General features: G+C 42.2%; 1 protein-coding gene across 1 annotated transcript in view; it reads left to right on the plus strand.

Moving 5' to 3' along the window:
- Positions 1 to 2,190: 2,190 nt before the first annotated feature.
- Positions 2,191 to 20,660, plus strand: part of ARPP21 (cAMP regulated phosphoprotein 21) — a 207,700-nt gene continuing 189,230 nt past the window's right edge. The window contains exon 1 of the mRNA XM_051612516.1: positions 2,191 to 2,317. The gene's annotated coding sequence lies outside the window, so the exon portion shown is untranslated. The remainder of the gene's footprint in view (positions 2,318 to 20,660) is intronic.

The raw sequence follows: 20,660 nt of genomic DNA on the forward strand, positions 1-20,660 counted from the left end.
TTGCTGCAATAGATACGCAGCCCATGCCTCAGCCACAAACATCTCTCACTAAACCAGTATCAGGTGCTTTCTTCTTTCGAGAAAAGCTGCCATTTACTTCCTCAGTAAACTTAATGCCTTTGACAGAAGTAAAACAAAGCAAAGAAAGATTCAAGTTATTTGTTTATACAGATGGCTGCACGTAGTCACTTAACAGATTGACACATCAGGACAAACAGACTTCCCATGTTCCACTTTGGTACATATTACAGGGGTTGGAAGAAGTGGATCTGAATCCACATTCCTTAAAATAAATGTTTCTTTCTCTAGTGGCTGGATTATGTAGCTTTCATCACCTGACATGTCTTGTCTGAAAGGCTGTAAAATACAAAGAGAGTTTTCCAAATCTAGCAATAATGCTATTTGAAAGATTTTAATTTTGATATTTGTTTTAAAGATTTTAAACTAAAGGTAGATGTTCTGGCTAAAGTGAAACCTTTTTTTCAAACTGGATGACTCGAATGGTTAGTCAGGGAATGAGTAGAGAATATTTGGCTATTGCAGTCTAGTGAGCCCATCTTGATTTGGTCAGGTAAACAAACAATACAGCTAGCAGGGAAGAAGAGAACCTACACCAGATCTTGGCCTGATCTAGATATGAATATCAAAAGAGCGACTTGGCTGTGGAAATTAATCAAGTTCTTTTCCCCTAGGGATCAAAGAGGTTACTCAGAGAATGCAAGGGGAATGGAGAGATTCAGCTGTGTCACATTTTCTCTCTAATTTAGCTGCCTAGGGAGCCTCCCACGTTTTGCAGAAGTGGAAACATAACAGTTTCATTTTGTCTTTCTCAGACTGTTGCAGCTTTCTTCAGAAGCCAAGGTCTCTCCACATTTACTTTTGGTGTTTGTTCCTTTAATTCTCCTACAGTTTCACAAATGTTTCTGGTGTATTTTTAAATTTTAGCTTATAATCACATTTTTTTAAAAGGCACCATCTGGTCCCTGACATGGTTTAAAGTAACAATGCAGCCAGCAGGAAGCCAGCAGTGAGACTTTACACCTTTCACAAACCTGTGTGACAGTTTCCCCACCTATATTTTTCCACAAACACTGCAACCATCGAGTCTCATTCCCTCCAGACAGGTCTTGCAGAGCGCAAGGCCTTGCAGCTCTCGCTTTCCATCCCTTTCATCTTCAGTGTAGTCATTTTATGGAAACAAAATGGATGTATCAAAGAAGCTTACAGCTAGGACCGTGGAAGATGTGCTGTAAACTGCTCTGTTGGAGAATTTGGAGTTTAAGCTCATGTTTGTATTTAAACTGCCCTCTGGTGCTTATTGCTACTGCAGTGCATGACTTCATCACATCCCCTGGAGCCTGAAGACCCCAGGGAGCAGAGGAAATAAAGCACTGCAAAAATTCTTTACCAAAAAAAAGTCGCCCAATTCTGTGGATGTGTTATTTTAAGCAGGATGCTAACATGCTACATTATCACTGCAGGTTACACTGGGCAGGAAGGTTTGCTTGATATTGTTTTATGAGGCTCTTACAGCACTAGCCTATTTTATCTTCTTGCTGTATGCAACAGCACTGTCTTTCATGATGCTTTCCTAGCAGCCACAAATCAAAACATGCCACCAAGTAGTGTGATCATGCGACCAGCGCCCTTGCTACGGCTGAGGCTTTGCTTGTCATTTCTCTTCCAGTTGTTGGGGGGCTGGAGGTTGTCAGTGCTGAGGTAGCAGAGACAGTAAATATGAAGATATCCTTTCCTATGTGTGGCCAGCAATTTTGAAGGACCAAAACCACTGCTAGAAACATAAGGAGACTAATATGATGAATGGCAAAGGACCATGCAGAGCTCTGGGATTTCTGAGCAGGTTATCCATCCAGTGAGATATGCCCTCTTTTGTTTGTTTTTTTTCTTTTAACTAAAGGCTGAGCTGGACAATTATTTCCCTACGAGCTGCTCTGTGCCTGGATCATGCTCCCATCCCCACCACACTTCCCCGAAGCCAGCGGCACGGGTGGTTAATATTAGCTGCGCAGCTGATTGCCACGGTTGGTGCCCTGCAACAGGTGCGGGGCGGCCACCACGCTGGAATCCCCCCCGGACTGATGCTGGCGGTAGCACCAGCCTTCCCATTATATCAGGAAGGGCTGTGTCCCATTGCCACGATGCCCTGGCGCCCTGGGCTGGCCTCAGCTGTCAGCAGGACGTGGAGTAGGGTGGCTGGCGCCCAGAGAGGCTGCTGCAGGGAGAAGCAAACTTTGGCTGCTGCGGAGCAGAAAGACGGGAGACTCCTGGATGGGACTACTCCTTCTGTGTGGATGGGGTAAGCAGAAAGTCTTGGCAGAGCCCTAGGCTGGCGGTTTTGTGGTGCTGCACTTAGAGGAGGGAAATATACACAAAAAATAACCCTTAAAATTAAGTGTCAGCACTGTTAAATTAGCAGATATGGGTTGTGTTTGCTCATCTGTTGGCCGTAGTTTCTTTACAGCACAGCACTTCGGGTTGGCATTAATTTTAGATGGCGTTCTCTAATTTTAGAATGCTCCTGTGCAAAGTTACTTTCTATTCCAGTGGTGATTAGGTGGTGATGACGTGTTTTAATAATAAACATGGAAGAGATAAAGAAAAAGAAATCAAATGTGCTGACTGCACTTGTGGGGAGGGGAAGAAGTGCTATTGCTGTGCTCTAAAAGTATTGGATCTGTGTGGGGTAATATCTTAAGGTCTCCTATTTCCTTTCCTTTTCTCCCCCTCCCCCCACAATTTCTGGTTTGTTGGTTGTTGGTTTTGGTTGGTTGTTGTTTTTTTTTTCCTAAGCCATAGCTTCTTTTGGTATAAAGAACAAAATGTCTAGGGGGTGTTTACCTAGCGTAAAAGCTGGAGTGAAGAAGGGGGAGCCGAGAGGCTCATAATGTTTCATGGGATCATTTCTGGTGTCCCGTTCCCTTTACGTGACCCTCTCCATTGGCTGTGTGAGGAGAGGCAGGGCTGTCAGGCAGATGATAAGAGATCACAGTGTGTCTTCTGCTGAACAACGTCTGCAAGAGCTCCTGCGGTGCCTACATGCACGCTTACGGTGGAGCGAGGCAGGTTTGCATAGGGAGCCAAGCAGGCTCTGTCTGCAGTGTGACAGTCTGCTGCTGCGTGTTGGAAGGCAGATAATACTGCTGCCACTTCTGAAATACAGAAAAAAAGAAAAAAGAAAAAAAAAATTACTTGTCTCTGCAATTCAGTGATTGCTGCTGCTCTGCATAGGAATGCTACCAAGGGCAGAAGGGCAGGCCCAGAAGTGCTTCTGGAGAGTTAGACTGATGCAAAAGGCACTAAAAGTGAGTGGAAATATCCCCCTTGACTTTGGTGGGCTTTGGATTAGCACTGTCTTCACTATTTCCATCCACATGTAGTGGTGAAACTATTTTCTGGAAGTTTTGGAATAAATAATTACTGTCTGGGCCAAATACATACAATATGGAACGGATAAGTGTCAGGTGTCACAAGTGTTGGATTCACTCCAGGTCTAAATTTCTTTCCGGGAGGGGTTGTTTTTTTTTTGTTGAGTTTATTAGAATTTGAACGTGGTCTTGACAAGAAAGAACAAAACTGCCTTTTTTCAGTGCTATTTGTGACAATTGCATGTGGGGTTGTGCCTCAAAGCTCACTGGAAGCTCTTTGCTGCAGCAACTGTAACATCTTGAGGAGTTGTGAGATCCTTCCCGGTTTGGTACCTCTGACTGAGGACATGATGCTACTGTAATGCTATTACTATCCTGCTGCCAGCACTGTGCTGGGGTTTGACGTGGTTGTTTGGCAATGAGGACACTATGTAAACTATGGTAATCCCATACGTCTCATAACGCCCTGACTCATGCTTCCAGTCAAACATTTCTCCAGCTCCCTCTCTCCTTCCCACTGCCCACCCTCCCCGGTTTCTGTTCCTCTTATTTTGATATGTGAAGAAGAATTTGTTGCGTTTCAGACCAGTGCTTCAGCCATGTCCAAACAGGAGCTTCTGTGCAGGGACAGGTCAGAGCCAATGGCTGGTGTTTTGCTGAAGAGAGACATGCCAAGGCACAGGGAAAATACACAGCTACTCCCTTTGAAAGTAATTTGTTTGCAACTTCGAAAGTGCCTCTCTAGGTAGCTCACAGAGAAGCTATTTGTAAATTTGATGCCAGTTTTAAATAAAAGATGAAAGTGGATTTCCCTGCCACTAAACTCAGCAGCTAAGAGTTCCTCAGGAGAGGTGCCGCAGTTTGCATCTCTGGAGAGCCAGGTCTGTTGCCTTGCAGAGGATGTTTCATCCAGGTAGGAAGGCACAAATGGGTATGTGGATCTCCAGTAGTGCTGGGGACACACTAGATTACAAAATGCAGGAGACAGGATGACATGTCAATAAAAAAATGTCTTTATTTTTTGTAACCATAGTTGGAAAATGGTCAGATTTACAGTAGTTTGAGAAGATGAAAATGTTTCTCCTACTTTGTACAGAAATCTTGGACAGAAGTAGAGAGCATATCTAAATAAGTTTTACAATTGACCTTTCATAACCAAGCAGGTCATGCAGTCATTGCTGTATCTGCACAGTTTGTTTTTTTTAATTAAAATTATGTATCAGTTTCATAGGAAACTGCTGTTCTGGGTATATGGGCTCCTGTATTACATTATGTCTTGCATCACACTCATAACTTACCCTCCCATCATTCTAGTAGTTTCTTGGGCATTTAGCTTGTAGTGTCCCTGCAACATATTATGGAAAATTCCAGTTACATTTCTAAGCAGTATGGCAATCCCCTCTGTTACTGCAAATATATTGCCTAGTCAGAACTATTTTAATTTGGTAATAAGTAAACAGAAGAATATATTCTAATGACATACACATCTACCTGGTGAAGAAGACAATCCCTTTTGCCTCTTCAACTACTGCAAAAATCTGCCTTTTCCTAAGCCCTAGAAGTACATATCTGCGTATGAAATAGAGAACATGATTTCTATCCCAGACAGAGGCATGTGTCAGCTACTCGTACAACTGACTCTGTTGGGATCCTGACACCACTGCTGGTGATAACTAGGCACACAAGCAAGGTATCTCACAGTCATATGTCGACAATCCTGCTCATCTGTGAATTTGTGAAGCAATGCTTCTTTCCCTTTCTGGCACCGAAAATCCAATTATGATCTGCCCCCTCCTCACCAGGGTCTAGAGATAAAGAGCAAGGGAGAAATGCTGCCTTGCAGGGAGACTGGGAAGAGAATACTGGGAAAAATTTTCTACCAAAGGCATTTCCAAGACAAGTTTGTTTACAGCTGCAGTTGTGTATTGTTTACAAACTCTCACTTCCTAAGAACCAAAACAGGGAGTCAACATTATTGGAAACACAGAGAAAGAATGCATGAACAATCTTACTGGAGGCACAGAGGTGCTCAAGTGGACCATGTGACCAAACTTTCTGGGAGGTCTGAGGAGGACACACACGTGTGCAGCTGGGTTGGTTGCTGTCTGGGTGCCTTCTGTTTTTGCCTCACTTGGTACTGACAAACTTCACTGGCAAACTAGGGTAACACTAACATGTTCTCATTCTAAATCACTACATTTAGATATTTTAGTTTTGAATCTAGATCTGTCTTAGTTCTATCTAATGCTGGGTTTCCCTTGTTACTTTCCTGGCAAGCTCAGCCACCTCTCCATATGGTTCTTCTTAAAAGAAGGAGGTGAGGTATTCACAAAACAGGCACATTGACATCTCCTATGTTAAGGAGCTGTTGGTAGCAAAGGCTTGTAGGGAAGATGCCTCACTGAACCCTTAACAAGGCATTGGCAGCTCCAGAAAGGCCAAGTAATGAATGAAAATGATGAAATGGAAAACAGCAGCAGCCCAGGTCCCCGGCATCCGTACTGGTGGATTCGCGTGCAGTGCAAAGGCCGTGAGTAGGAGCAGAGTAGGAGACTAGTGGTGATGGATGATGGTGAAGCCTCAGAGGGAAATGATATAATAAATGGTTGGTCTGACACAGTAGGAAGTGTTTGCATAGAAGTGATGGGTAATAAATAAGCTCATGTTGCAATAGATCCTCCTGACAGTGCTGGAGCAAAAATACTTTCTGATTTTCTTTCTCTAAGGAAAAAAGGTAGAGAGACAGGGAGTCTTATTTATAATAGCCAGGCACAAATAAAATTGTGTTTGCTGAATATAGTTGGTGTAATCTAAGGCTGATCCAGACCTAAGTCAAGTGCTGCTGCAGCTGTAGGTTCTCAATTGTCACAGCTAAAGTTACATAGCAACTTCCCTTGCGGCTCGTCTAATGTCACTGTCTGGAGCTGAGGCTCCACTGCTGTCCTCATGGTTAAAACACCTTCTTTTCTTGCTCTTGTTATCAGGGCTGCCAGGAAGATGGGGACAATCAGATAGTTTGCCCCGGGCATCGACTCATTATATGTGATACATGGTAATATAGAGAGGCTTGCAGATGCGACTTTTACCCTGGAGTTTCCAAGTGTTCCTGTTTATCATTTCCTATAGTATTTTACTTCCCCCTCTCCCCTCCATTTTTGCACAAAATTTCATCTCTTGCTCATTTTTATTTGAATACTGGAAAAGAGACCTCTGCTGCTGCTGCAATGGTCAGTTAGTTAGGCTCTCCGAGCTAGTTTTTGGTAGGTAGATAACTATTAGTTGGATGCAGCATTATAATAAAGACTCTGATTAATAAACCTATTAATTGATTTAGCAAACTGGAAGCGATTGTTCAATAAACAGGTTTGCGTCTCTTGGTTTGAAAAAAAACAAAAAGTGGGAGGAATATACTGGCTATATTTTGACATTTTGAGGTAGCTTCAGAAGTCCCCCAATATCAGTGAAACAATGTCCCTCCTTTTAACTTTCCTTATAAACACCTAAGCAATGCATACTGAAAAAAAAAGTAAATTAAAATGTGTGTCTGGGGGTTACTGAGCAGCCAGAGAATGAGAGTGCTGAAATTATCTGCCTGACCCCAAAGTTTAAGGTCTAGGTACAATGCCTTCCAGAATAATTTCTGCAGGGCTTTTGTTGGTGGCTTTTTCCCCTTGACACAACTACAGCTATACATCTGTCCGTGTGTGCAGGACAACTACTGCAGGAAAAACAAACAAACAAACAAACAACACCAAAACACCAAGGAAAAACCTCAATCATCTCTTATAGAAACTCAAGTCTCTTATAAAATCGAGCTCTAGTTTCTAAAGATTACACTGCTAAAACTGTGAGGTTTTGTGGGCCATTGGTAGGGTGGATGATGATAGTGGATAAGGGAGAAGGATAACATTTAATATCTCCTCCCAGATGGGGTGCTGGTGCCTACAGTGAGACTAACTAGAACTGTCCAAGAGCATCAAAGTTAAATGGCATAGTACGTGTATTTTTGTATATTTGTATTTTAGAAGCATTATCGTTTTGATGCCTTCTTGTGCACCTGATTGCATATCTCCCATTTTCTCATCCATGATAAGGGTTTCTTGGACTTAGGACTTGGCAAGGAGGGAGGATTATTTTGGAACAGCTGTTTAATGACCTATGATTTGACTTACAGTATTAGGCCATGGGCCAACAGTTGCTGTGTAGACCTACCAAATACCAGCATTTGGAAAGTGAGGTCTGCAAAACAAAACAGAGCATTTTTTTCCTGAACATATCCCATAACTATGGTAACTCAATGTGACGGGATAGATTCTTACTATTTCCCATGCTTCTGCAGTACACTTAAGCCTAAATTGACTGGATTTTAGGATTACTTGCTGTTCAGTGCAGTGCAGCTTTGGCATCATAGGATTATAATGCAGGACTTTCTGACCATGAGAGTACACAATATTAAATCCTGCAATATAATTTCTGTAGTGTATTGCATTACATTCCCTCCTCATTAATCAGTTGTTCCCTCAACTAATAATGGTTCTATTACAGATAAACCTAGTAGGTCTAAATCTAGTTGGCAAGCAGGATTTCCAAGTTTTACAGGGGAATAAAAATGGGAGTGGAGGAAGTGTGTGTGGGGGGAGTAGATAATTATATACAAAAAATATTGCTTCAAACATCATATTTATCTTAATTATAAAAATCTGTTTGAGAGTTTCCCTAGAAGACAGCTGACTGATAGCAGTGAGGTTATCTGGTTTGCTGCTGTTTTTTAAAATGTATATGGTTGTCTCCACTTTACAAATGAAGGATCCAATTTCTTGAAGATCAGAGAAAATGTTAGAGGGAAGCACCAGGTCTGTTGCCACCCACGCTATGTCATCTTTGACTTCCCAAAGAACATTTTTATAGCCACCTATAACACTGCTCCCCGTTGCAGGCTCCATACAGCACGTGTATCTGGGGGTTGAATTTCAGCCCTACTGCTCTCCTTTTGCTGACAGCTCAGTGATGAGCTGAAACAACAATGCGCTAGTCCCAGGGCTGTATGGACATGGCTAATGCCAGTGAATAAGTAAAGCTTATTTGTCATGACAAGGTGATACTTGTATATTATGTCAGGTCTTACGCTGTTAAACAAGAAAATCTCTACTGATTCTCATTTCACTTAGGGAAAAAAAAATACTGAGAAAAAAATCAATATTTTCAAACTGGGAACGTATGTTTATCAGGTTTCTGAGAGAGACTGGAGGCTAAATACAAAGCCTTACATTACAATTGAGTTTGAGGAATTTTGCCTTGAAATTACAATCTTTTCCCTTTTCACACTTCTAGACACTGGGGGTATAAAAGTGGTGTCAAACCAATAATTTGTGGAAGTGCAAGGAGCTGAGCTGGTTATTACCCTCCATACTGTTTGTCAAGCCCTCAGCAACACCCTGAATTTAAAGCCCCATGGGTTGTGTGAGAAGACGTGGAGGGGCAAGAGCAGTTGCTTTGGTTGGCAGCAGTTACTTATAGTGGTGGTGTTGGCAGGAGACAATGCCAAGTTTCAGGCCCCAGCTCTCTGAGATGAGTGAGCAGACATGAAGAGCATTGTTGCTTTCGGTGTGGCCCAGGCTGTACAGTCATAGTTCCTATGTCCTTTGGTAAGCCAGGCTGCTGAAAGGTGGGGAGTGTAGCTGAGATGTATATTTAGAGAAACGTGTAAGAAGCAGTTGGTCAGGAAAACTCAGCCTCCCTCTGTGGAGGTTTGAGCTGTATTTGGTTACAGGAGAGAGGTCTTGGTGTGAACCCTCCTTCTCCTTTGCAAGCTGGGGAGATAAATAAGGAACCCAAGAATATTTCAACCATGTGCCTGCCATTAGAGCCTGAACTGAAATCCTACAGTATAGTTGGATTATCAATATTTGTCTTACTATTTTTACTTTTGTAGCAGTATTTCTATCAGCAAGTCCATATACTTGACAATTTGCAGAATAGATTGGTATGCCCATTTCACAGGATGGGGAAACAGGGAGGGCTCTTGCTGGTCACCAAGGCAGCCTGCTTGAAGTCATGCTGTGACTCCTCATAGTAACATCATCTTCTGCATTGCGAGAGGGCTTCAGTGAACTTTACTGCTGAGATGGGGATGGCTTTTGGTAGCAAGCTATAGGACAAAATCTTTCAGCCAGAGCTTTCGAGCAACACTAGCCAGAGTAGACATCCTAATGTCTGGCCCCTGGAAAAGGAGAAAAATCAGTGTTAAATGACCAATTTTATTGACAAATAACTCAGTCTGTGATGTGTGAAAGATCTGATGCTTTTCACAGAGTGAAAACTGATCTGTGCCATATTAGCCAGATTATTCGTTACACAAAAAAATCAGAAGTCAGAAAATGCCATGTGACGACTGGTCAAATGCAGCACAAGGCTGATCCTGTTGGTGTCCTGGTTGTTTCTCACCAGGCTACCAGCAAGGGTCAGAGGCATCTCTGCACTGCTCAGATTTGGAGCCATCAGCTCCATAGTTAATCCCAAATTTCTATTTGTTATGTGTGGTGAGGAAGTGGAAGACCATGTGTTCATCTAGCATGGGATCCTGGGGAACAGCAGGGACTCTGGGAGAGAAATAGGGCGTAAGTACAAAAAACTTCTCTCCATTGTACAGCTCCTCACCTTCAGGCACTGAGAGATTTAGGAGGAGTTTCCTGAATGGCATGGCATCCCAACAATCCTTTTGGTTAGACGTGTCCCTCATGAATTTGCCTAGTCCCCTTTTAGACTTATTTTTTACTTTTTGGCCTCTGCAGCATCCTGTGTCTGTGAGTCACAGCTTAAGTACAGCTTGTGCAAATAGGTTCAATGCTGCACTGGAACCAGCAATTAGTGCTTGCAGTGGCGATGCAAAGGCACATTTTCCGTGTGAAATGCACTTTTCATCAGCACTACCCCATGAGGGGAAGCTCACAGGAGATAACAGTTTCGAGGGGGACAGGGGCCAGTGCCAACCATCACATCACTGATGAGCAAGAGGAGATAGGTGCTGTCAGCATGGTGCTGCACGCCTCATTCTACCTGGCACTGAAACAATTAAAAAACACCCACATTGCTTGCTGAACCCCAACTGCTTCTTTGGTTCACTGTGGCCATGGAAACACCTGACCTATTTACACCTTTAGCAGAGTGCGTGGTAGTCGGTGGAAGCCAGGTGGGAAAAGCTTTGAATTTGGATTTGTAGACTTTTAATTAAGATGCTGTTTGGGAATGAGCATGCGTGTGTGCTTGTGAGGGAGAGTTCAGAGAAACGTGGCCCAAGCAGGCCATGTCTTCCTGCACCAGCGCAGCTGCGGCATTTGGGTGCTCCTTCAGCAAGGAGCTGTCCAGAGCCTGTGTTTCCCATACATAAAATAACATTTCTCTTCTCACCCACCATTTCCAAAGGTTTGCCCATGGTGTTCTCAGGTCTTGCAGGAATTCATTCACTTGTTGCTTTGACAGCAAGATGTTTCATGCCTTCTCTGCAGCCTTCATCCCTGAAAAGGTTCCTGTATGTTGGAATCAGCTTGTTCTACCCAGGAAGGAACAGAGTCTCATTCTGCACAAGGGCTGCCTGTGCATCTTCTGACTCTTATCTGCTTCTTGCTCATTTCTCAGAACAGCCAGGAAGATGGGAAGGAGCAACATAAAGTCATTCGGACACGTCAAGTGGAGCAGATTTCATGTAATTGCTGCTGGGGCTTTTACTTAGGCTGCAGATTCCTGTGAGAGGATAATGCTGTGTAAATTAGCAGAGCATGGGCACAGGCTACACCAGGCTGAGCTTTCCAATTCTGTTCTTCCTAAAGCATGTTTTAATAAAACCAGGAAAATTAGATTTTAGATTTTAAAGTAACGATTACCTGAAATGGAGCCCTAGCTAGAAGAAGAGATCTGCTGTAGAGGGGAAGATGTTAAACTCTGGGTGTAAAGAAGACCTCTGCAGATACAACATAATCATGGTGTGTATTAAGAATGAAAGGAACTCTGAGACTTTAAAGATCTGTTGGGAAATCTTGAGGAAGAAAGGATGCTCACATTTGATATTAACGAGGGAGAGTCTTTAATATCCACAAAGCATCTAATTAATAACCATAGCATCAACCCTCAGGAATGCAAATTTGGTCACTCTTAAAGATGAAAGCTCCCTCTCCATATGCTTTTTAACATTTTTTTTTTTCCTTTTTTTTTATTGCATGTTTCAAAACCATTCATGTTCTGGCAGGTAACAGTTTTTATCCTGAAAGTAAGGGTTGACTGAGGAACAAACTGTGCAAATTCTGTTCCCAAACACCAAAATTAGAGAGAAAATACCATCTGTCTCCTCTCCAGCCTACTCTCCCTGGTCCCAGCAATGCCTTCTAGTAGAAAAAGAGCTGTGAAGCTACTAACATGACACACAGCAATGCACCATAATGCGGTGGTTTGTGTGTGCAGAGGAACTGCTGCTTCTCCCCAGAGGAGACAGCTGGAAGCCCTGTTCCTGCCTCAGTAGAGATCTTCATGCTGCCTTGTACTGCCAGGCCCCTGCCTGGGCTTGGTGGGACTCCTCTTCTATGGCAAAGGCTTTTGGGTGGCATTCCTGAGAGCTTTCTCCTCACCCTGCTACAGCAATCAAATTGACAGAGCTTTGACAGCAGCTGTGACTCATTTCAGGAAGAAATCCACTTGAGTGCTCATTATCACTTCAGCATAATTTACATTTTTCCCAGTCAGGGTGAATATTTTGTCGTGACAGGGCACGTTTCCTTTGCTCTGCAAAGCCCACACAAAGTTTCTACCTGGAAGCTCCTGCTAGAAGCTTTGCAGCTGGCTGTCTGTAGCTTCTGACTTCTTGGTTTGTTTGGTTTTTTTTCCCCTCCTTCTTGTCCTTAATGGCTGTCTGGGTTTTGGAGACTAGTTACACAACACTGTTTTTTTCCCTCCTCCAGCATCGCTGAGCAAATTTCAAGGCTGCAGAGGAGGGGGAGGAGAGACTGATGTACAGAGCCACCTTTGCCCGTCCACTTGTGGCTGGGGTATAACAGGTACAGTTGATTTGAGACTGCCAAGAGTTTGCTGCCAAATTGAATTTTTCATAAGCTGATTATTGCAAAGTGCTCTTGGCAGAGGAAAGTTTAACACCTTTCTAACAAGATCAGCTCAGCACAGCTTGTAAGAGGGATATTGCAATAATAATCCCCTTCTGGATCCTTGGCCAGGATTTGGGATTTACCAAGAAACTGTTTCCACCCCCATTCCCTCACCCATGAGTAAACCCACTTAAGGTTTTTTCATAGCTATTATTGGTGCAGGCATAGGAAGACTTCCCTGCTGTGTAAAGCAGCCTACCTCCATTGATTTCAGTGCCCCAAGTTACTTTAGTACTGTGGGGTGATCTTACGATTCAGACGCAGTCAATAACGTTGATGGTAATCTATCCTCAATAACTTAATCTTAACATTTTCCTCCAAAGAGAGCTATGTAGCTAGGGAAAGGAACCAGCTGAACTGCTCAAACGATTTATCTGACAATTTCTGCCTTGTGATTTCTGCTTGCAAAATACTTGTAATAATTTTTTTCTTTTGTTTATAAGGCATTTAGTCTTCATTCTGTGTCAGTGGTTTATAAAGTAGGTAGTTAAATTAGGTTTCCTCAAGATGAAATGTTCCTTCTTGCTTGATGACTGTCACCCTACAAGCAGACAGGGACCACTTCTGAAGAAGCAGGGCAACCTCCTGCCTGCAGGCGAGTACCTTTGCTCATTCAGAGGCATGTTCTAAGTGGACAGAGTCCCTAGAACATTAACTTCACCTGCATGAGTCTTTAGGAAAGGAAAAACAGAAAACAGCAGTTGAAGGGAAGCTGCTATTTGCAATTAGCCCAATTCATGTTCAGAGCTCAAAAGATACACACCAAAAGTATTATTTTGGACAAATGACATCCCTTCAGTTTAGCTACTGGAGGCTGTGCCCACTCAGACTCCGTGGAAGACCTGGTTAGCCCAGGCGGTGGGCAGGGATCCCATGGTGCAAACACATCTGCTTGGCAAACCTGTCAGAGCAGATGCTTGGTGTGAGGGATCTTTTAAAAAAATAATGACAAATCATTTTAAACCCCTATGCCTTAGATCAGCTTTCTCCTAGTTTAAAATAATAGTACTGCAGTAATAGCTACAGGGGGAGAGCATGTCCTCAGTTATTTTTCTATTTGCTTTGCCTTTCCTTAATATTTATACCATTAAAACATGGCAGGGCTTCACACATACCAGTGGCATAGATGCAAAAGAAGCCCATGCTACTCCAAAGCGGAGATATTTATGGAAGCTCCAAAGAGCAGAACAAAGGCACAGCGTGCTGCTGGGTCCACCACCAGCAAGTGCTTGTGAGGCATAATCCGTACAGTATATGGGACACACGTGGACAATGAAGTCACAGTTTTAAAAGATGCCATCTGTTTAGGAAATCTGAATGTTTTTGATGTGCCTCTGAAATGAAAAAAGAAGTAGGAACACTGAGGCTTTGATTCTCTTTGGTGGTACAAACAAGCAAGATGTTTCCAAATGTCTGAGCAGACCCTCTTCTGCTTGGGAGAGGGTGGCTGTGTTGGTCCATAGAGCAGGCAGGGGAACTGCTTTCACATTTACAAGAATTATTAATTAATTAAGGCAATGTTGATATTTATGAATCAAAGGTTTCCACTCTACATTTTTTAATGAACATTGCATAACTTGAAAAATTTTGTGGACCAAAAACCTACAGAAACCAGAGGAGAGAAAAACCTGCTTGAGGTTGAGTCAGGGATTCTTTTTGTTTTCATTTTAAGCCAGAAAAGTTTATTTTGGCTGTCTTTTAGCATCCATTTTGAAATGAAGAGTAATTTTGATTTGAAAAATTAACGTGCATAATTAAAAGTGAATTTCAGTGAGAAATTATGCAGGATATTCACTGAAAACTACCTAAACCGTATGCCAAGTCCTCTCAAAAAATGCTTCTTCGACTACTTTCAGCCAGCTCTTCTCAGCACACAGACATTATCTATAGCAGTAGGAGTCCTGGTGTTAAAACAGGAAGTGCAAATCATGACAAACTGTTATTTCACTCAGATAATTCATAAATATTAAGGATATCTGTTTGACATGTTAAATTATCTTAAAAATCACTGTATGGTAGGGGAGGAAAAATGGCAGCTGTGAATGTACTATAGTTAAGTGACCAAAGACTTTGGCAATAAAAATGTGTGTATTCTTTGTTTTAATAAGCAAAACTATGCTTTATTTTGTTTTCAACATTTCAGATATTTAATAAGTCATAAAGAGAATGAAAAAAACAAGAAACCCAAGATAATTAATAACTAATGATTTTCTGTTGTTCCAGGGCTTAAAATATTAACAAAGATGGGTGACTGTAGGTTTCCTTCTCTTGGAGGCAGGAAATAAAATAAAATTAAAACAAAACAAAACAAAAAACCCAAACCAAAGCAAGAAAAAACAGGCAGTGTAGGGTTTGTTTTTTATAAAAATACTTTAAACAGTCATTTGATTCTGAAAAATGTTAGGTTTTTCTTCTGATTTTCTCTTTTAATCAGCCAAGGAGGAGAGGGAAAGAGAAGCCACAGTTGCAAAGTTTGACAGTTTCATTTAAAAAAAAAAAAAGCTTTTTCATTTCTTCAAAAAATGTAATCTACTCCTAAACAGCAGTATATGGAAATGGCCCAGAATAAGTAAGCCTTCTGTTACTTCTCTGCAAAAACCCTTGTATCTGCAATGTAGCTTTAGAGAGAGATGTCTGTGTATCTGCCTCTTTGAATCAGGAGTCTGTTTCTTTTGGTGAGAGCTGGATGAGGAAGATTGACACATTTCACTTCTTGTCCTACCTCTCTCCTAACCCTTTCCCATGTATAAATGCATTTGGAACTGGCCTTCAGAAGGAGGGTGGCTTTTAAGATGCAGGTGTCAGGAGCTGCCCTGCCTTGCATCTACATGTCATGCAGTTCTCACTCCAAAGGAGAGGGTGACATCAAAGGCTAAGACATCATTTCTCTTCACATGCAAACCTCCTTACAATGAGTGCAGTGCTGGAGCAGAGGAGCACAGGTCTATGAAAAGGAGCGAGGCTGTAGTGGTTTCATCCTCCACGATTTCTTCCAGTCCTCTCCCTATTCCACCATCCCAGCATGACTGGGGACACAGTGCCAGCGTTCAGAGTCATCCAGACATAAGTCTGAGGTGAAGCAGGGGCCATAACATATCGTGTTTTTCCACTCTCCCTCCACTAGGTCTGGGAGAGAAGACAGACAGTGATTAAATTCTTTAGGTTCATTCTGGTCTTTTTGCCTTTGATAACACAGGTACCAAATTTGGGGGGGAAAAAAGCTCCAGGTTTATTTCAGAGAAAAAAGCTGAAGTGTTGTATTCATTCTGAACTGGGAACAGAAATGCTCTTGACTTTCTCAAGGCACAGAATTCTAAAAATTCACTTAACATCCTACTTTACCAGCTTTTCAGTTCTGAATTTATTTTCTGTATTCTCCTCTGGTATGTCAATAGCACACAGTAGTGGTTTTCATCTTTCATTTGGTCTTTTTTGCAATAGTTGAACTGCTTACTTTAATTGATTCTGGTTTTAAACCTTAAGAGCAGCTGTTACTTGGTGTTGACTAGCACATCTTAAGATGGCTTGTAGACCATAGAGTTTGGTTTTTTTATATTATAGCTGAAAGTGTTTTCCACTTAGCTTAATCTATTCTACAGGTATCTATTTAGATACCATTCATTTGGATTTATATAAAAACCTGAAGCAGGCTCTCTATTTTAATTTGCATGGCATTATTCTGTTAGACTATATAATTCACCATCAAACATTTCTTTAGACAAATCCCTTGCCTAGTTTCATGCAAAGCATTCCTCTGCTTGGAGGCATCAGGCACACCCCTTGTTTCCAGTTGAGAGATATGTTTCCATGAGATAAAGTTTTGTTGTTTTCTTCAGTTTCATCTTTCTGTGGTGTTAAGTTTGTAACTGCAACAAGTGTTGATGGTCAAGGTGCTTGCAGAGCCAAACAGCAAACCCACATCAGTGAAAACAGAGTGACATGATGTAGAGGCAAAAGTCATCTTTTGATCCATTAATACATACTTTGTGTGTACATATAGGTTGCTGTGCAGGGCAGTCTTATTTGCTAGCTGGCTATATGACAGATGTGGTGCCCATGACATCTCTCACCTGTGTCTATGGAAAACGAGCTTTTAAAACCATGAACTTAACATGTATATATTTTGCTCAGTTTGCTGCCAGAGGGTGTTGCATATATGTATGGTATCATCACCTGGTAAACAAATGGTTTTTGCAGTTTGGCTGGCATCATTAGTTAATTAGACCCTGGCTGTTTAGGCACCTGGAACAAGCAGTGGGAATTTAAATTCTTCTGATAAAAGGATTTCTTTATAATGAGTCCTGCCACATAATGAGTTCCAGCCTGGGGAGACTGACCATTAGCGGATGACTCACAGCATTACCGTAAAGATCGGAGTCTCATACTCAATTTTATAAGGCTTACATCCACTCAGTGAGAGCAAGGATTCTAGAAACAAATTTTTCAGCTCTGTTTTTTCCACCATGCTAAATTTGATACAGTACTCCCATGCCTGAGAGTAAACAGGCAGGACAGAGCAGACTATTTATTTTATTTCATTTTTTTATTGCTCTTCCTCTCCATACTTTCAAGAGCAAAAGAAGCTGAGTTTTTAATATTGCAAGAATGCTTAGCCCTTTTCAGCTGGGAGATGTCAGAAGCAGCTGCAGACCTAAATGAAAGGAGCTCATCTCTGAAAATTTGCTATGCTGTAATAAATGCAGAGTTCTGCTGGTGAGCTGCTGATGGCCCTTTAATGTCTTTATACTCTAGCAGTACTCAGAGGCACTGCAGTTCCTTCTCCTCCCGCCCAACCCCAGCAGCTCCTCTCCCCCCTCCCTGCCCACCCAGGCTCAGGATTTCATCGTGTGAAGGTGAGAGTTCACTGCAATGTGGAAGGACTATGCTGAGTTTGAAGACAAGGGCTGTGCCTGGTTTATCATCTGGCCAGCAGCTTCCCTTCAGCTCAGATTGATGTTCTCCTTTACTGGTGTATTTGCTTTAAACATTTGGCTGCCTGAGTCACGTTCATATGCTGCACGTTGTCAGTATGCGACATGGGGGTTGTGATCTATTTATTTTATTTAAGCAGCATATGCTATGCAAGGGAAGAAAGTGTTTTCCCAGTATCCTTGTGATGTATTTTCCTAGTTTGAGGTACACAGCAAGTTAGGGTGAAACCCAAGATCTACCTTCCAGCCTTTCTTTCTCTGCTCTTTTTTTGCTAATCTGTGAGCATTGACATCTGCCAGTCTGGAGACTGGTAAAGTGTTAAGAGTATAACAGATTCCAAAAAAAACATGTTTACAGCTGGGGAAGTAAGGAGGGTGTATGTGGAGCTTGGTAAAAGGATCTTGGGATTTGAAGAAGGCTCTGGGAAACCATCTCGATGTAGTGTTACTCACAGTGTAGAAATCTTAGAAGCCTTTTCTCCCTGAGGTTTAAGAGATGTTGAGTCTAGTCAGGTTGTACTTCATCATGGGGTACACAAGATGTAGTATTGTGGACTGGTAGGGGTACACAAGATGTAATATTGTGGACTGGTAGGTGAGACCCCAGGGAAAGGGGGGAGCATGACTCATGGGCAAACCAAACTCTGCCTGGAGCAGCTCTGGATAACATGGAGGAGCTGGAGCTACCAGATGCTCGCAATGGCTAAGAGAATCACTTTGGGGCAAATAGGCATGTGCAGACAGATGATAAAACCACAGGATAGTTTGGATTATTTGGAGAATATCATAGCTGAAAGGCAAGAGCACTGTTCACTGCTGGATAGCAGTGGGACTGAACACAGTACAAACCCCAAAATCTTTCTGACAGAGGAAGAAAGCGACCAGTTGTTGGGATCCATTTCAGCCTAACAGGATACAGGATCGTTTCTAGGCATCAATGAAAATATGGTTAGAAAAGGAGCCATATGTGGTTTATGAGACTGTAGTGCATGTGGCACTCAGAGCCCTGCAGGAGGCACTGAGGCTGGCAGGGCTGTGGTCATGAGCTGTCCCCATATTTGCTAAAGCTCAGTGGTTAAAAGCAATGGTCCCAGCTGCAGTGGGACACTGGTCATTTGGAAAAGCCATGGTTCCAAGGATGGCAAAGGATATGGTACCAAAAGCAACTGTAGATTTACAGCAGTCTCCATCAGTTTACCTGACTTGAGAGGGCATAAGCGAGAACAGGCATGGTGAGGAGAAGGCCCACATGAAGTCCTCCAGGCTACGGTAGAAAGGAAGCATCAGCCTGTTTCCATAAGGCAAGTAATGCCCTGGTGACCTCTGATCCTGCAAGTCAGCCTGTGCCTGAGCCTGAGCAACACATGACAGAAGTAGTCTCTGGAGTCTGGAGGAAAGGACAAGTGGTGGGAAGACTGCCCATCTCCCTGTAGTCGGCAGGTGTAAGGCAGTTGCTACCTTATGGAAAAAGATTTCCCAGTAAAAAGCTCATTTTGTTTTATATGCTCAGAGACCTCACCTGAGCTTACCCAGCACTCTGCTGGCAGGTGTAGTGATATAAAGAAAAGAATCTGCAATCATAATTATAATGAAACTTCATTTTTTTTCGATAAGTCAGAATATTGCAGTAAAATACCACCAAAAAGCAAGTTGTTGTGACTGACATTGGGAAATCTTTTTCTGTCTTAAATTTCCATCACATTTTTTTTTATTTCAAGTGCTGTTTTAAAATAATTTTTACTTTTCCAGACATAAAGAGTCCCTTATATAAGACTTCAGTTGTTCTGAAGTTGCTAATTTGTTCTTCTGTTGTAGGAAATGTATTTGTAGCTAGGATATGCCAAGAAAACAAAATGCTCCTTTTGCTCCTTTTTCCCAGCATGCTATACCCAGCTGTCCAAAAATCTCCTTTCTCTTGAACATTGAAGACTTGAAGGCACAGAGAAGTAAACAGAAAGAGAGTAAAAGTACCTTAGTATGAGGCAGTTTGCCATTTGGCACATGCCTCAGCCTGCATCACTGTTTAATTGTCTTTGCTGATCATAGTCCTGGCCTGAATATTTTAAAATATATGTTATCTATTAAAAAAAAAAAAAAAAAAAAGGGGGAAAATAGAGGAAGAGTCACACTGTAAGGTGCCTGAATGTTCTTAATTTTATTTTTTTTCTTTTAAAATAAAAAGCCTGTGAAATTGAAAAAATCCACATTATAGTAAATGAAAGTAGAGACTTTGATGTTCTGTTTTCCAAATATGTGAAAAATCCGAATGTAATTCATCCCTGATGTTGCATCCAGGATTAATTTATTCCAAGACCTATACAGAAACCTTGCCCTGGTTTGACAAAGACCGACAAAGAGCCAGGTTGTATTTGCTGTGCAGAGCATTGTGGACCATGGTTACTTTCTGCCTAACGTGCCCTCAGTGACCTCATTGTTGTCAGGTATTTTCTATGGTCTGTGTGCATGAGCAGCCAACATGGTTCAGTCAGCCTAAAATATCATAGCCATTAGCTAACGGTGACATGTTTTGAGGTTTTTCGTACTCCCTCAGCCTGTGATCCTGTGTCAAGGTTTACCACTGGGCCAGCAATTAAGGAAATGACAGATGCTCTCTATTAACCCCTCTCCTTCCCCAGAAAGGGAAAGGAAAGAGAATAAAGCAGAGAGAGTTATGGGCTGGAAACTAAACTACACAGCTTCAATGAAACAATAATATTGAAAAAAAAAATAATTAAATATGTACAAATATTTTCAAATATATATAAACCTTCCTCACCAGCAATGCCTATGTCACCACAGAGGCTGCAGGGCAGCCCTGTAAAGTCCCATGCTGGACTCAGTGGCAGATGGGAACTGGATTCAGGGATGCACAGATTCAGGAATGCACAAATCAGGATCAAAGGCAGAAGAGCAGGTGGAGTCCTCTCAGGATGCTGGCTATGGATGGAGAAAGCTTGACCCTTGTAATCCCTCAGATTTATACTGAACATGACATGTATGGGATGGAATGCTTCATTTGGTAAATTTTGGATTACCTGGCTGGTCTGTTCCTTCTCACAGGAGGGTCGCAGGTGTGTCCCCTTTTCCACCTTTTTGTTTCTGGCACATAAGAAGTTCAGCAGAACCAAGCAGTGACCTTAGTTTCTTTCTGTAGGAGTAACCCTAAGCTGGAGCGTACCATTCTCCATCTATAA

This window comes from Apus apus, chromosome 2, assembly GCF_020740795.1.
Source record: "Apus apus isolate bApuApu2 chromosome 2, bApuApu2.pri.cur, whole genome shotgun sequence".
In the NCBI taxonomy this organism is placed as follows: domain Eukaryota; kingdom Metazoa; phylum Chordata; class Aves; order Apodiformes; family Apodidae; genus Apus; species Apus apus.